General features: G+C 35.9%; 1 long non-coding RNA gene across 3 annotated transcripts in view; it reads right to left on the bottom strand.

The window, feature by feature from the left end:
- Window positions 1-15794, bottom strand: part of LOC134732958 (uncharacterized) — a 93814-nt gene that overhangs the window by 51141 nt on the left and 26879 nt on the right. The window contains exon 3 of one of the 3 annotated variants that reach the window (XR_010116498.1): window positions 12878-13129. The exons of the other annotated variants lie outside the window; for them this stretch is intronic. This is a non-coding gene — a long non-coding RNA (uncharacterized lncRNA). Of the gene's footprint in view, window positions 1-12877; window positions 13130-15794 lie in introns of those variants that run through there. 3 annotated transcript variants of the gene reach the window in all.

Genomic DNA, 15794 nt, shown 5'->3' with positions numbered 1-15794 from the left:
AACTAGATAGCTAGTATTCATATAAGTAACACAATTATATTCTTTATACATGTTTTAAATATATTAGCATGTTGTGTGTGTTATCCTAGTTCTGGATATGGTAAAACAAAGTTCTGGAATGCTTATTAAATTTGCCTAATTCTGTGAAAGAAGGTCAGGAATGATATTTCAGTGTATTTGCCTATGAAAATCACTCAGATCCATAATAATAATGTATCTGCATCAAAAGAGAAGAAAAAACAGAACATAGCCCCACTAATGGGATGCTTTGCTGGCTACCCCCATATAGGTCTCTTGGTTGAAATTCTTTCCATAAGAAAAAAGCAACATTTACCTTCTCATTTCTCTCTCTCTCTCTCTCTCTCTTTCTCTCGCTGTGTATGTCTGTGTGTGTGTGTGTTGTGGAAGTGAAGTGGCATCTTTTAAAAATATTTGTCTTGAACAAATTTTTGACTAATATAAAAAATTTTGCAAGGAATAAAGACATTGTTTTGCCAATGATATTTAAAATCATGTGCTTGGTGCTCTACAGAAAATTACAGAAGAAAAGCTGATCTGAGCAAGTTCTCATCTGGCATCTGTGGAGACCAAAACAGATTTTCTGTTAGATTATATTCACATATTAGATTTGAATCATTTGATGTGTCATGATTTGTATCACATTATACATATTCTTATATCCATGAAAACATACAGAGCAAATTTTCTGCAATAAGCTTCCTTTTTAGTAATTAACAATAGCTAAAATTTGAGAGACTTACCATTTCTGAGTAATATATACACTGTCTTACACAAACTTCACATCTCTGTCACCCTTTATAAAATGAGGAGATTGATTTTCCACAAGGCTATGGAAATTTGCTTCAGGACAAACGGTAGAATTGGTCATTGAACTCTGGTTCTTTGTCTCAAGATCTCATCTCCAATCACTAAGTCAGTAGTTCTCACCCTTTGCTGTGTATCAGAGTCACTTGGAGGGCTTGCAACATGGCAAAACCCCGTCTCTACTAAAAAATACAAAATTTAGCCAGGCGTGGTGGTGGGTGCCTGTAATCCCAGCTACTCGGGAGGCTGAGGCAGGGATAATTGCTCGAACCCGGGAGGCAGAGGTTGCAGAGACTGGAGATGGCACCACTGTGCTCCAGCCTGGGCCACAGAGCAAGACTCCATCAAAAAAAAAAAAACAAAACCCACAGATTGCTATTCCCCAATCCCCACATTTCTCATTTGGCCTGTCTGGGATGTGTCCTAAGAATCTGCATTTCTAAAAAGTTTCTAGGAGATGCTTGTACTACTGGTTTGGGAACCACACTTTGAGAACAACTGAAATGAGGTATACTGCTTCTCTTATCTGATCATATATATATATATATATATATATATACACAGACACACACACATATATACACACACATATATATATAAATTTTTTTGCTACACTCAAAATGATCTAATAATCAGTGATAGAAAAAAAGCCACCAGAGCACAAAATCTAATGAAAACAAATTTAATTAGAAACGATTGCATTAAAAATCTATATAAGGCCAGGCATGGTTGCTCATGCCTGTAATCCCAGCATTTTGGGAGGCCTAGGCGAGAGGTTTGCTTGAGTCTGGAAGTTTGAAACCAGCCTGTGCAACATAGTGAGACCTCGTCTCTACCAAAAAAACCCCCCAAATTATCCAGGTGTGGTGTTTCACATGTATAGTCCCAGCTGTTTGGGAATCTGAGGTGAGAAGATTGCTTGATCCTGGTAAGTTGAGGCTGTGGTGAGCCATGTTTGTACCACTGCATTCTAGCCTGAGCAATAGAGTGACATCATGTCTCCAAAAAAAATCCATATGAAAGAATGTAAATAAATGATGAAGACGATGATTACTCATTGTATGAAGAATAAAAGCAAGACTCTTTAGCCAATATTCAAAGCCTTCTATAATTTTATCCCACATTTCTAGACCTCATCTTCACTCATCTGTGCTTGGTATACAGCACACCCCCAATCTCCCACGTTGGATGACTGTTTAAGCTGCTTCCTCTGCCTTGGGATCCTTTTCTTTCCTGTTCTACAAAATTTGTCGGAAAAAACTCTAATTTGGGTTCAAGACCTAATTTAAATATTTCCTTTCCAAATAAGCCATCCAAGGTGTTGTCAACTTTACCTCTTCTAACACTTCCCTCTCTTTCATAATAGTTATTTTTTGAGCTGCTCATATCACAATGAGACAAGAATGAATAATATCTTCTTTTTAACTACATCATAATGAGATCTTATCATCTTTACATTTCCCATAAGATCTAGGACTCTGATGCATCCTGGAAATACTGTTCACCAGCGGGTTACCAAATTGAAGTTGTCAAAAACAAAATCAGATCAAGTTAGGAAAAACTTAGTTTATTGTCAGACAGAAAGTATACATCATGATCTGGGAGATTTCAAACGACTTGATAAGAGGCTTGCCTTATGGCAATTACAGCACAGTTTTTACAGTATAAAGGAAAAACTATTTTTGACTGTTTTTTTGTGATAGACTTATACATTAACATTCTTTTTAAGGCAAACAGGGCTGTTTAGTTTCACTGAATCATGCTGATAAGGATGCAAAGCTTATGTTTTGTGTTTATAATTTAAGATACCATTTTGGAGAATCAGATTGACTTAAATTTTGGCTACATGGTTATAGGAAGTTGACTTTGAGGTATATCTAAACTGTGGCTTCCATTTTTATTTTTCTTTAACAAAGTAAATAAAGAAAATGTGCCATATATACTCCATGGAATACTATGCAGCCATAAAAAAGAATGAGTTCATATCCTTTGCAGGGACATGGATGAAGCTGGAAACCACCATCCCCAGCAAACTAACACAGGAACAGAAAACCAAACACTACATGTTCTCACTCATAAGTGGGGACTGAAAAACGAGAACACATGGACACAGGGAGGGAAAAATCACACACTGGGGCCTATTGGGGTTGGGGAGCAGGGGGAAGGAGAGTATTAGGACAAATACCTAATGCATGTGGAGCTTAAAACCTAGATGACGGGTTGATGGGTGCAGCAAACTACCATGGCACATGTATATCTATGTAAACTGCATGTTCAGCACATGTATCCCAGAACTTAAAGTAAAATTAAAAAAAAAGTAAATAAAAAACTTTGTTTACCAATTCAGGTACATGTTTGCCTTATTAGTCTGTATAAGGGCCCAAAAGTTATAGATCACTGTATAAGTTAGGACATCTTTCAACTGTAACAGTGACTCAAAAGTGATCCCCAAAATGGCTTAAAAATGATAAAAGTTTACTTTGTCAAGTAAAAGAAGTCTCAGTACAGTGGTTTGGCAGTTATCAGAGACTCAATCCCCTTTAGTAACACTATCCCTGTGGTGTTGTTTTTATGCTCATGATCTGAGGTTGTCTTTGGATTACCAGTCATCAAATCAATATTCTAAGAAGCAATGTGGAAGCAGAAGAGAAAGGTTCATACCCTTCCTTTAGGAGATTTCAAAACATCCCATACAAAACCTGCCCTTACAACACATTGGCAATTTCTAGTCACATCTTTACTCCTAAATTTCGTGGGGTGTGGGGAGAGCTAGGCAATGTACAAAGCTGAAAATAATTGGGGTTTAACTTGAGATAATGCAAGGATGGGGATTTGATAGGCAACATGCCAAATAATCTCTGACACAATATTCAAATCCTTACTTTACCAAAGTAAAGAATAGAAGAAATTTTCTAACGTTCTTTTCAAGATGTAACCATAAAAATGATTTTTGTATTTCAACCTTGGAGTATAATATGCCATGATATCATCAAAATTCTAGTCATGGTCTATATTTCCTTGGTTTAAAGTTAATGTTCTACCTACTTGTCAATATTTAGGGAATATTTAGAGAATCATAATTTAATGTATTTGAATTTTCTTCAACAAAACCATATTCTATCTTTAGCGCAGCACAATTTATCAAGACTTTTTATTTTCAATCTCTCTTACCCTTTTTTTTACAGTTTAATTGTAATAATGGGAAAAGCAATATTTCTTAGAGTTTTACTACTTTAAGATAATGCTCTTCAAATTTGGTGAGTGTTATAAGGCTAGAAGGTACTGATTAAAATGCAGAATAAAGAGCCCAGAAATAAGACTACACATCTACACCATCTGATTGACAAAGCTGACAAAACGTAATACTGTCCTGGACATAGGAATGAGCAAAGATTTCAAGACAAAGACACCAAAAGAAATCACAACAAAAGCAAAATTGATCAGTGTAATCTAACTAAACTTAAGAGCTTCTGCACAGCAAAAGAAGCTATCAACAGAGTAAACAGACAACCTAAGAATGGGAGAAAATATTTGCAAAGTATTCATCTGACAAAGGTGTCATATCCAGCATCTATAAGGAACTTTAACAAATTTACAAGAAAAAACCCATTAAAAAATGGGCAAAGGACCTAAACAGACACTTCTCAAAAGAAGACATACATGCGGCCAGCAAGCATATGAAAATAAGTTCAATATCACTGATCATTAGAAAAATGAAAATCAAAACCACGAGATACCATCTCACACCAGTCAGAATGGCTATTCTTAAAAAGTCAAAAAATAATAGATGCTGGCGAGGTTGTGAAGAAAAGGGAACACTTACATACTGTTGATAGGAGTGTAAATTAGTTCAAACATTGTGGAAAGCAGTATGGCAATTCCCTAAAGAGCTAAAAACAGAACTACCATTCAACCCATCAATCCTGTTACTGGTTATATACTCAGAGGAATATAAATCATTCTACCATAAAGACACATGCACGTGAATGTTCATTGCAGCAGTATTCACAATAGCAAAGACATGGAATCAACCTAAATGCCCAAAAATGACAGATTGGATAAAGAAAATGTGCTATATATATACCACAGAATACTATGCAGCCATAAAAATGAATGAGATCACGTCTTTCATGGGAACATGGATGGAGCTGGAGGCTATTTTCCTTAGCAAACTAATGCAGGAACAGAAAACCAAATACTGCATGTTCTCACTTATAAGTAGGAGCTAAATGATAAGAACTTGTAGACACAAGGAAACAACAGACACTGGTTCCCTTTTCTTCACAACCTTGCCAGCATCTATCTGTTATTTTTTGACTTTTTAAAATAAGTCTACTTGAGGAGGGAGGGAGGGAGGATGGAGGAGGCAGAGGAGCAGAAAAGATAACTATTGGGCTCTGGGCTTACTACCTGAGTGGTGAAATAGTATGTACAACAAACCCCCATGACATGTGTTTACCTATGTAAGAAACCTTTACATGTACCCCTAAACCTAAAACAAAAGTTAAAAAAAGGCCCAGCCAGTCATAGTTTCCTAAACACAGAGATTGGTTCAGAGGAAATAATAATTCTAGGCGGGACCAAACAAATTCCTTCCTTTGGATTGTTATATGGATGTTGAACAAGAAATAATATCATTCTTCTGAGATTTCTAAATAGAGAGCATGTGAGGCTGAGATTCCATAATGGCCATTTCTATCCGCTAAAGGCACCTCTGTAGAATATAGCCAAGTACAGATGTGAGATTGTTGGGGAAAAAATGTTGGCTGTGTGGAGGACCCAATATCTTCTTTAAGTTAGGAGACAGTCATTTCTCTTTCTATTTAAGCTTCATTTTTTTTCCATTACCTGAGACCAGAAGAATCCAGACCAGTACATAGCAAGAGCAAAGAACACCAGATATGGCATATTGGTTAGATGCATGCCTGCCTGTGCAGACATTATTGTCTAGATTAATTAGCTATACCTCTTTAATTTATTTTTTTCTGTGGTTACTCTACTTTACAACATTCATCTGTCACGTACCAATATTCTCTCTTGATGTATAATATAACAACTTAACAACAGTATACTTCCATTCACTCTCACCATTATTTGTGAATAACGCTAATACATTTTACTTCCACGTATAATATAAACCCTATAATATATGGTTAAATGTTTGCCTTAAGCTGTCAATTAACTTTGTTAAGAATTTAAAAATAAGAAAATATTTTATATTTACCTATGTATTTACCATTTCCAAAGCTCTTTTCTTTATTTAGATGTGTATTTACATTTTGGTATAACATTTCTTCCACCCAAATTTAAAAAAAATTTTTCTTATAGTGAAGGTTTACTGATGACAGATTCTTTCAGCTTCTTAAAATAACTTTTTTTTGGCCTAAATTTTTGAAATTTTATTTTGTGGATATAGAATTCTTGGTTGATAATTTAGCACTTCAAAGACATTGTTGCACTATGTTCTGTGTGGTGGGGTACTTTATTCCCCTTTGGGTGATGTGGCCCAGTTTCTACCTGCTTTTCATCAATTTGATTACAATGTGCTACAGTGTTATTTTCATTGTGTTTACTCTGCTTGGGGTTTATTGTCTTTATTGGATTTATAAATAGTAAATAGTTAAAATTTGGGTAACTAGTTAAAATAAAATTTGGAGTATTTTGACTTTTATTTTTCCAAATATTTTTCTTCTCTCTTCATCTCTCTGGTCTTCAATTACTTGTATGATACATTATATTGCATTCCTCCACAGAACACTGTAGTTTGTTTGTGTTTTTCTCTGTACATGAGTTTGTAGAGTTTCTTTCGTAGTGCCTTTAAGTTCATTCACCTTAAGTTAGTGGGTTCTAATTTCTGTTTAATTTCATCCAGTAAAATTTTCACTTTAGATATTGTATTTTTGAGTTCTAGAAGGTTTATTTTAAAAATATATTTCCCTTTTCTTCAATTTTTTTAAGGTTATCCTTTACATTTTTGAATATAGTTACAGTATCTATTTTAATTTCTTGTCAGCTAAATCTACTAACAATGTCATTTTGAGGTGTGTCTTCCTATTTACTGATTTCTCTGTTATTTGTGGATCACGTGTTTTACTTCTTTGTATACGTAGGAATTTTGTCTGGATGCTGGACATTATTACTATTATTATTATATTGTGATTCTGAATTTTATTGATTGCCTTTAAAGAAAGTTGAGTTTTATTTTAGCAGCTAGTGAAATTACTTTCAGATCAACTTGATCTTTTCAAAGCCAAAGATAAAAAATTCACCTATATACAAAAAATGATAACATGAAATGAAAGGATATGATTTGTATGTAAAAGGGTGAAGTCTTGAGAGGACTTCTGGGAACTACTGATCAATTTCTTTTCCCGCTGATTATTAAAGTCAGTATAAATAGTCCCTTACTTAGTTTTACATACACATTTTTTTCATTATGTCTTCACATTAGCATCATTCCTTGATGGAAAACAGCAAAAATCTAGACCCCAGCTAGGAAAAATTAGCTACATACTCTCTCCCAGCACCCTGTGCAATTCAGGCAAACTCTTTGAGTTGCTTTTCCTATCTTTAATATTACCTTAGAAGTTTGTGAATGACCATAATAGAGAAAAGAGCAAGGAGATAACTTTAAATATCATGGGAAACACTGAATTTGACATGGAACTAATAATCTAAGAACAGACAGAATATGATTAAATGAGTGCTACTCTGGTGCATTTTCAAGAGATTATAAAAAGAAATTTTTACTTGATCAAACCATCTAGAGATTATTGAAGAAAGATAATTTGTAAGTTGGAGTATTTGAGCTATCTCAAATATACCGAATTATTGCATACCTTCTTTTTCTTTTATAGGTAAGTAGAATTCTGTAATTTGATTTTGACTAGATTTTATTAGACCAGTAAGTTAGGATAAAAAATATTAAAATTGAAAAATGCTAGAATAGTCCCATCGTACATGTGGGCATTCAAAGGAAAATGTAATGTTAGGAATATAAGGCATTTAAGTAAAGTCAGTTGCTAATTTATTAAGTATGTCTATACTATAAGTAGATACATAGTGATATACAGTATGATGAAAAATTAAACCAGTCTACTGCATGGTTGATAGGTACTTTCAGATTCAATTTAAATTTCACCACAGTGTTTTATACACTAGCAATCTTAAAAGAGGAATGTGATTTCCTCTTCAAATTTTTTTTTGGCACAGGATGCCCAAAATATCTAAATTTGGTCAGTTCAGTTAAATGTCACAACAGAAAATATTTTCTTTTGGTAAAAATATTTTTTACTTCTCAGTTGTTAAAGTTGTGACTGTATAATGTACAGCACTTATTGAAGTATAGCTTGAGGATTTCTGGTGGGGGCTGAGACTCTCTGTTCACATAATATTAAAAAGTTTTTGCCTATTTCACCTTCAGTCTTTCATGAGTGTGCAGTGCAGTTTCCATGGGCTACAAGATGTGTAAAATCGCAACAGACTGAATGCAGAGACAGATAGGACTCTGTAGCTATTTTCTATTAAACATGACATTAAAGAGATATGAAAAGTATTAAGAAATGCTACTCTGTGATTTTTTATTTGAAAAACACAGTTTAAAAATATATTACTTATGTTAACACACATTGAATTTATTACTGTTATTTTAAAATGGATTAATATAAATATTAATCGTTCAGTTTTATTATCTAATATGACAAATATTTAACTAATTGGCATGCCCAGTAATTTTTAAGTGTGGAAAGGTATCCTGATACCAAAAAGTTGGTGAAACCCTGATTTTTTATATATATATATACACACACACACACACACACATACATATGTATCTGCCACATTGACATTAAATAGTTAAACATTAAAAGAATAATCTTAATGAGTAACTAGGGGGAAAAGTGGAAGCATGCTTCTGCGAAACTGGGAGTGTATGACACTGAAACAGGCACATCACAGAAGATATCTGTGCAATGTGGATAACTATATCAGATACTACAGCATCAAAACCTTTTTTTTCCTCACACCAGAAAAGAAGGCAGAATAACTATAAAATTCTTCATATGACTACAGACAGATGGGTGAAAGCAGAATATAGCCATAGGAAGGTCCACAGAGAATCAATGCAAATTTGAAAAAAAAATTCATTTGGGAATATAAAATCATAGAAATTGTTTTTAGAGAACACAAATTAAGAAAACAGCAAGACATATTTCATTTTCCCAGTGTTTACAAAAATCTTTACAGAGTAAATAAGAAGTTCAAGTAATGTTTAGTGAAGGCTTTTTGGTTACAGAAACTCACTCACACCTAAACAAGAAAGAAAAATTTGTTTGAGGATACAGGGGTGTTTGATTACCAAGGGAGAAAGTACAACCAAGCTTCAGGAGGGATCAGTACCTGGAGGTGACCAACATCAAGTCCTCAGAAGGTTATTAAGTTATTGTCCTTCTTTTTGGAAAACTAGATTTTAAAAAACATCTTGGTTTCTCTCTGGGATCCTGATAAATTCATTTGCTTTTGTAGATTGCCTATTTTGCTACTCCATGCATATGACTGAATATGACCCATGTAAGTTCTCATGTTTACAAGGCAAGCCACCAGCAGAGGTTGGCTAGCATCATTAATTCTGACTCCAAATGGTTAGAATAGTCGGACTGGCCCAATTTAGGGTATATGTCCAACCTTGATCAAGGTAGTTACTGCCTAGAAGTGTTGGGACACTGAAGCTCATGAAGGACTGTGTTAGCTCTCAAAGAAGTGACTTGTGAGCTAGACAAACATTGCATCTCAGTAGCAATAAAAGATATGTAAGTATACCCAACAAATTTCTAGTTATCTCTAGATAATTTAGTCACCTTACTCAGTGTCTCAGCCAACGTAATTTTAGCACGTAATCACCACAGCTTTAGTGATTGGTGTAAACACTCTCTTTACATATAACTCTAGGAAACTGTCTTGATAGCAGTCCCCTGGACAATTCTCTTTATGAAACTTGGGCTCCAAAGCAATTGCTATATTGTAATAAACTGTATTTCTTTGGGCAATAGACTCACCTAAATTAACCTATATATAAATGGGAGCTGATATGACCTGAGAAAATAACTGTGGATATGCATAGGTCTGTAATGGAATCTCGCAGTTGGCTTAGCATTGAGATTCATTTTGAAGTACTGTCTCTGGAGTGTTCCTTGAAGACCTAATCACTACTGGTACATTACAACCATATCCAATTGCGTCCATACAATGGAAGGCCTAAATGCTATCCCTCCCCAACAGCCTGAGTTCATGAGGCATACACCACCAGTTCTCACATGCAACAACAGGACTTTCCTGGAACAGCCATAAGATGGGCCTATTTTCTTGGAAATGCAGTCTGCTCCCTTTCAACCCTGATAAGAAAATGCTGAGAAAATGTAACATTTGTTCTTTTTTGGTCATGCACCATATCTTTTGTCCTTATAGTTAATGGGAGAAATTGGAAGTGGCATTAAAGCTTGCCTGTGTCTTGCCAACATCTGTGCATATGTGTCTCTATGTGAATACTCACTTATTTAAAGGGGAATAATCATTTCTATAGCTCCACTTTTGAAACTGGAAAGTTGATCTTAATCAGACTAACTTAGTAACTAGGGCAATATGACATATGCTGCAGTGATAGTTCTTTTTATAAAAAAATTCATTGAAAATCCCTTCTCAATGCTTATCATAGCTGTGCGCAGAAATCATATCTTTCTGGTCTTTCACAGATCTAGGGACTTGATCTGATGGGGATAACCTCCATACCATTGTATAACACAGCTAACAAGTGGTGTTCCCAAAAGAATACTATTTCAAATGTTGACATCAGGTGGTGGTAATAGAATATAGGACAAGAACTCAAATCTCTTAAATCTTCTCCTGGCTGCCTGCTGCTGCTCTGGATTCAGTGTCTCCCTCAGACCAAAGCAAGTGAGTCTGTGTTCCATATTATAAATCTCTGCAGGCCCTCCTCCAGCCATGTCCTCTCTCCGAAGAGTTAAAAGTCTGCAAAGTCAAGGGAATTGTGTCTATTCAGAATTTGGGACTCTCTCTCTTTAACCATTCTTTGGATACATGGAACACTAAAATTTGCTTCCAAAACAGCACCAAACCAGCTTCCGAGGTTTATGTAGGGCATTTCCTAGAGGACATCCTCTTTAGGAAATACTGTACTATGAGAGGACCCATCCCAAGATTCAAGAAATAGGCAAAGGACTAATGTTTACAGTGGCAGAGATAGAACTTGGACTTGCAGTTTGGGGTGGGCATGCAACCAGGCCTTTTCCTGTGTGGGATGGAGGTAGGGATGGAAGACAAGGGAGGTGAGTTATTCCTTACTGAGGATTAAGAATTGGTTCTTATTATGATACCATTTTTTTTTTTTTTCAGAAACTCAACAAATACAAGAATTCTAAATTCAAACTTGGCCTTCTAGGTATTATAAAGATTTATTTATTGAAATAGAAGAATAGACATATTTCTTTTAAATTTTTGGCTTGATTTGTAACTTTTAAATACTTAGATACATGATATGTGGGCCTCCATTTGTACTCTTGCCCAGTAACTCACAAATGTTCGAGATCAGCACACCCAGATTCTTAAGAGTTTCCAGGAAAATTCAAATGCTTTGTTAATATACAACTTTTGCCCTGACTCTAAAGTATTTGTGTCGTAGGGTAAGCTGGACAGAAAGAGAGAGAAACATTTTCCAGCCTGTGATAGGGCAGCCTAAACTGGAACGAAATCAAGCAGAGCAGCTTGTTTATGTCTCTCTCAAGCCCAGACCTACATTTTATCCCTTTATATTCAATCTTCAAAAGCAAGGGGAGGCAAATCTAAAGAGATGCCTGCCAAACAAGCATGGTGGAGAAAAGGTTCACTTGAAGACTTAGAGAACAGGAGATAAAACCCAATTATTCTAGGATTTCTTGTCTAAGACCTACGCTGGTTCCTGATAGATATGTCCTCTGTCTACACTTGACTATGATTTCTTAGTGAAGAGGCATTAAATATTGTCACTGAGGTATTATTTGTATTTCTTGGGTGTTTATTTGGTTAAAAAAGCTATAGGTTGAGTTCCTTCTTCTACATGGGTATCTACACTTGGCAGACAAACATACAACTACAGCTAAGATTCTTATGTGTAGAGCAGGCCAAGAAATGCTCTCAAGCAGTGCCCTTTACAAAATAATGCTTCAATGAAGTCAGTGTCAACCCAGATGCATCCAAACTTACACAAACACAGTCTGGGATGATGCCACAGGGAGAGCTAGGTTTGCTATTGCACAGCATTCAAGCAGCAACATGAATACTACAGATTCAAATTTCTTATTATCCTTCATCTGGTAAATTAATTCCAGTCTTTTTTTATTAATTAAACCTTGAGATATCTCACCATTCTGCAATATTATGACACCCAATATTAAGGCACAGTTCAGATGTCAATAAAGTTAGCAAAGTCAGTATTACTCACTACTGATCTTTTAATGAACTGCCATATTTTCCGGCAGGCCAAAATGTCGAAGCCAAGTTTAAGCATTATCCACGTGGTCTACTTTCAAGCTTGATATTATATCTTGCTACACAGCAACGTTAGTGCTCATAAAGCTTAATGTTTCCGGGGCTCACCCTCTGCGTAAGCAGGTTAGGTGGCTACTTCTGTGACCTGATTTCAGAGCTTGCAAACCTTTTCTATTCCTAATATTTTTAAACATCTATTCTGCATCTACCATTGTACTAAAACCTGTGCTAAATGCTACTGCTAGAAAGACATAGTGTTGGCCTTCCAAGTCATTAGAGTGATGAAAGTGCCAGACATGACTGGCTTGCTATGTTGTGGAGAATTCTCATAGTGGAGGAGCTCCTTGTCATTAAGTAACTAGGTCTCCATGCTGCCTGTGTTAAAAATGCAAACATGGGAGGTGAAGCTCACTGGTCTGTTAAAATCTGTATTAGTTAGGTAAAGCTTAAGCTGCTATTTAAGAAAAAAGTAGATCCCAAATACGGTGGTTTTAAAAGATCTTTAATTTCTTAGCAAATGTTTTCATCTGCATGATCAAAAGTTGAATTGCAGGCATGTCCATGTTCTGGCTTACAGCGGGGGAAAAGAACAGATGTTGAGGGCAAGCAATTTGCTTTTAAACCGATGAAGCAGAAATTGCGCTTATCATTTCCATTCATAGTCCCTTGGTGATAATTAGGTCACATTCCAGAGACAGCTGCAAAGGAGTCTGGAAAATGGAGTCTGTAGCTGGGTGGCCCCATACCTTGTTTGAACTCTAGTATTCTGGAAGAATAGCAGTATGGATTTTGATAGAAAACCAACTAGCAGTCTCCACTATAGAATCACTCAAAACGTCAGCATTTTCTGCATAGTCCATTTAATAAATTAGCTATTGTTCTAGTAAAATCTCAAGGTTATGAGACACACAATGGAATATTCTTAAAAGGGTGAGAGTCGGTAGGCACTCTGCAGGATAATTGGGCCTGATTGTGAATTGGGTGCAGAATGGAAACAGTAGTCACCTCAAATAAACTTGGAGAAGAATTTGGTAGCTAAAGATAAACTCGAAGGCACAATGAGGAATCATCTTGCAACACATTAGAGATATACTGAACTGGTGATATAACAAAGTCAAAATCGTCTCAGAGCTGTCTGTGAGCACATCAGTAATTAGAATACAATTGACCCTCGAGCAACACAGAGTTGACTGCATGAGTCCACTTACAGGCAGATTTTCTTTCACCTCTGCCACCCCTGAGTCAGCAAGACCAACCCCTCCTCTTCCTCTTCCTCCTCAGCCTACTCAAGGTAAAGACAAAAATGAAGACCCTTACAATTACCTACTTACTTGATGAATAATAAACATATTTTTTCTTTCTCATGATTTTCTTAATAACATTTTCCTTTCCCTAACTTTTGTGGGTAAGAATACAGTGTATACTGTATTTTGTATTAATAAAAAATGTGTTAATTGACATTTTGTTATTGGTAATGCTTCCATTCAACAGTAGGCTATTAGTACTTAAGTTTTGGGGGAGTCAAAAATTATATGAAAATTTTTGGCTGTGCAGGGGATTGGCAGCCCTAATCCCCACATTGTTCAAGGGCCAACTGTACTTACATATTCAGTTTTTGCAAACAGTATTGCACCTATTTTTGTTTCTCCAACTGGAAAAGGCATAGAGGTATGGACATTAGCACTGGACATTTCTACATATAAAATATTTTAGAATTAATATCAAAAAATCATTTAAAATTAATATATTTACACTTGAGATATTTTATGCTTTTTAATTTTTCACATCCTTATTTGGATTTTGTTAGATAAATTTAAAATGCATGGTGAGGGTGATAAGCACATATTTATACTTATTCATTTGAGGTTTTTGAAATGCTGGATGGAGCTGAGATTCTTTAGTTATATGATGATCTGGCGCCACCCAGCAGACTGGGCAAGCATTGACTTTGTGGCCACTTGAAAAACAAGGGCTGAGAGTGGCTTTCACAGTGGTGAGTCAGTCTTCCCAAACAATAGACTGTTCTCCCAGTTCTTTTTCAGGAGGCAGTCAGTCTAATCAGGAGCTACATGGATAAAACTGATCTTTCTCTGATGGCCAGTGATGAGGAGCATTTCTTCATGTGTTTTTTGGCTGCATAAATGTCTTCTTTTGAGAAGTGTCTGTTCATGTCCTCTGCCCACTTTTTGATGGGGTTGTTTGTTTTTTTCTTGTAAATTTGTTTGAGTTCATTGTAGATTCTGGATATTAGCCCTTTGTCAGATGAGTAGGTTGCAAAAATTTTCTCCCATTGTGTAGGTTGCCTGTTCACTCTGATGATAGTTTCTTTTGCTGTGCAGAAGCTCTTTAGTTTAATGAGATCCCATTTGTCGATTTTGGCTTTTGTTGCCATTGCTTTTGGTGTTTTAGACATGAAGTCCTTGCCCACGCCTATGTCCTGAATGGTATTGCCTAGGTTTTCTTGTAGGATTTTAATGGTTTTAGGTCTAACATATAAGTCTTTAATCCATCTTGAATTAATTTTTGTATAAGGTGTAAGGAAGGGATCCAGTTGCAGCTTTCTACATATGGCTAGCCAGTTTTCCCAGCACCATTTATTAAATAGGGAATCCTTTCCCCATTTCTTGTTTTTGTCAGGTTTGTCAAAGATCAGATAGTTGTAGCTATGCGACATCATTTCTGAGGGCTCTGTTCTGTTCCATTGATCTATGTCTCTGTTGTGGTACCAGTACCATGCTGTTTTGGTTACTGTAGCCTTGTAGTATAGTTTAAAGTCAGGTAGCGTGATGCCTCCAGCTTTGTTCTTTTGGCTTAGGATTGACTTGGCGATGCGGGCTCTTTTTTGGTTCCATATGAACTTTAAAGTAGTTTTTTCCAATTCTGTGAAGAAAGTCATTGGTAGCTTGATGGGGATGGCATTGAATCTATAAATTACCTTGGGCAGTATGGCCATTTTCACGATATTGATTCTTCCAACCCATGAGCATGGAATGTTCTTCCATTTGTTTGTATCCTCTTTTATTTCATTGAGCAGTGGTTTGTAGTTCTCCTTGAAGAGGTCCTTCACATCCCTTGTAAGTTGGATTCCTAGGTATTTTATTCTCTTTGAAGCAATTGTGAATGGGAGTTCACTCATGATTTGGCTCTCTGTTTTTCTGTTATTGGTGTACAAAACCACAGTGAGATACCATCTCACACCAGTTAGAATGGCCATCATTAAAAAGTCAGGAAACAACAGGTGCTGGAGAGGATGTGGAGAAATAGGAACACTTTTACACTGTTGGTGGGACTGTAAACTAGTTCAACCATTGTGGAAGTCAGTGTGGCGATTCCTCAGGGATCTCGAACTAGAAATACCATTTGACCCAGCCATCCCATTACTGGGTATATACCCAAAGGACTATAAATCATGCTGCTATAAAGACACATGC

This window comes from Symphalangus syndactylus, chromosome 17 (assembly GCF_028878055.3).
Source record: "Symphalangus syndactylus isolate Jambi chromosome 17, NHGRI_mSymSyn1-v2.1_pri, whole genome shotgun sequence".
NCBI lineage: Eukaryota > Metazoa > Chordata > Mammalia > Primates > Hylobatidae > Symphalangus > Symphalangus syndactylus.
The sequence above is the reverse complement of the archived record's forward strand: the minus strand, read 5'-3'. Positions and strand labels throughout refer to the sequence as shown.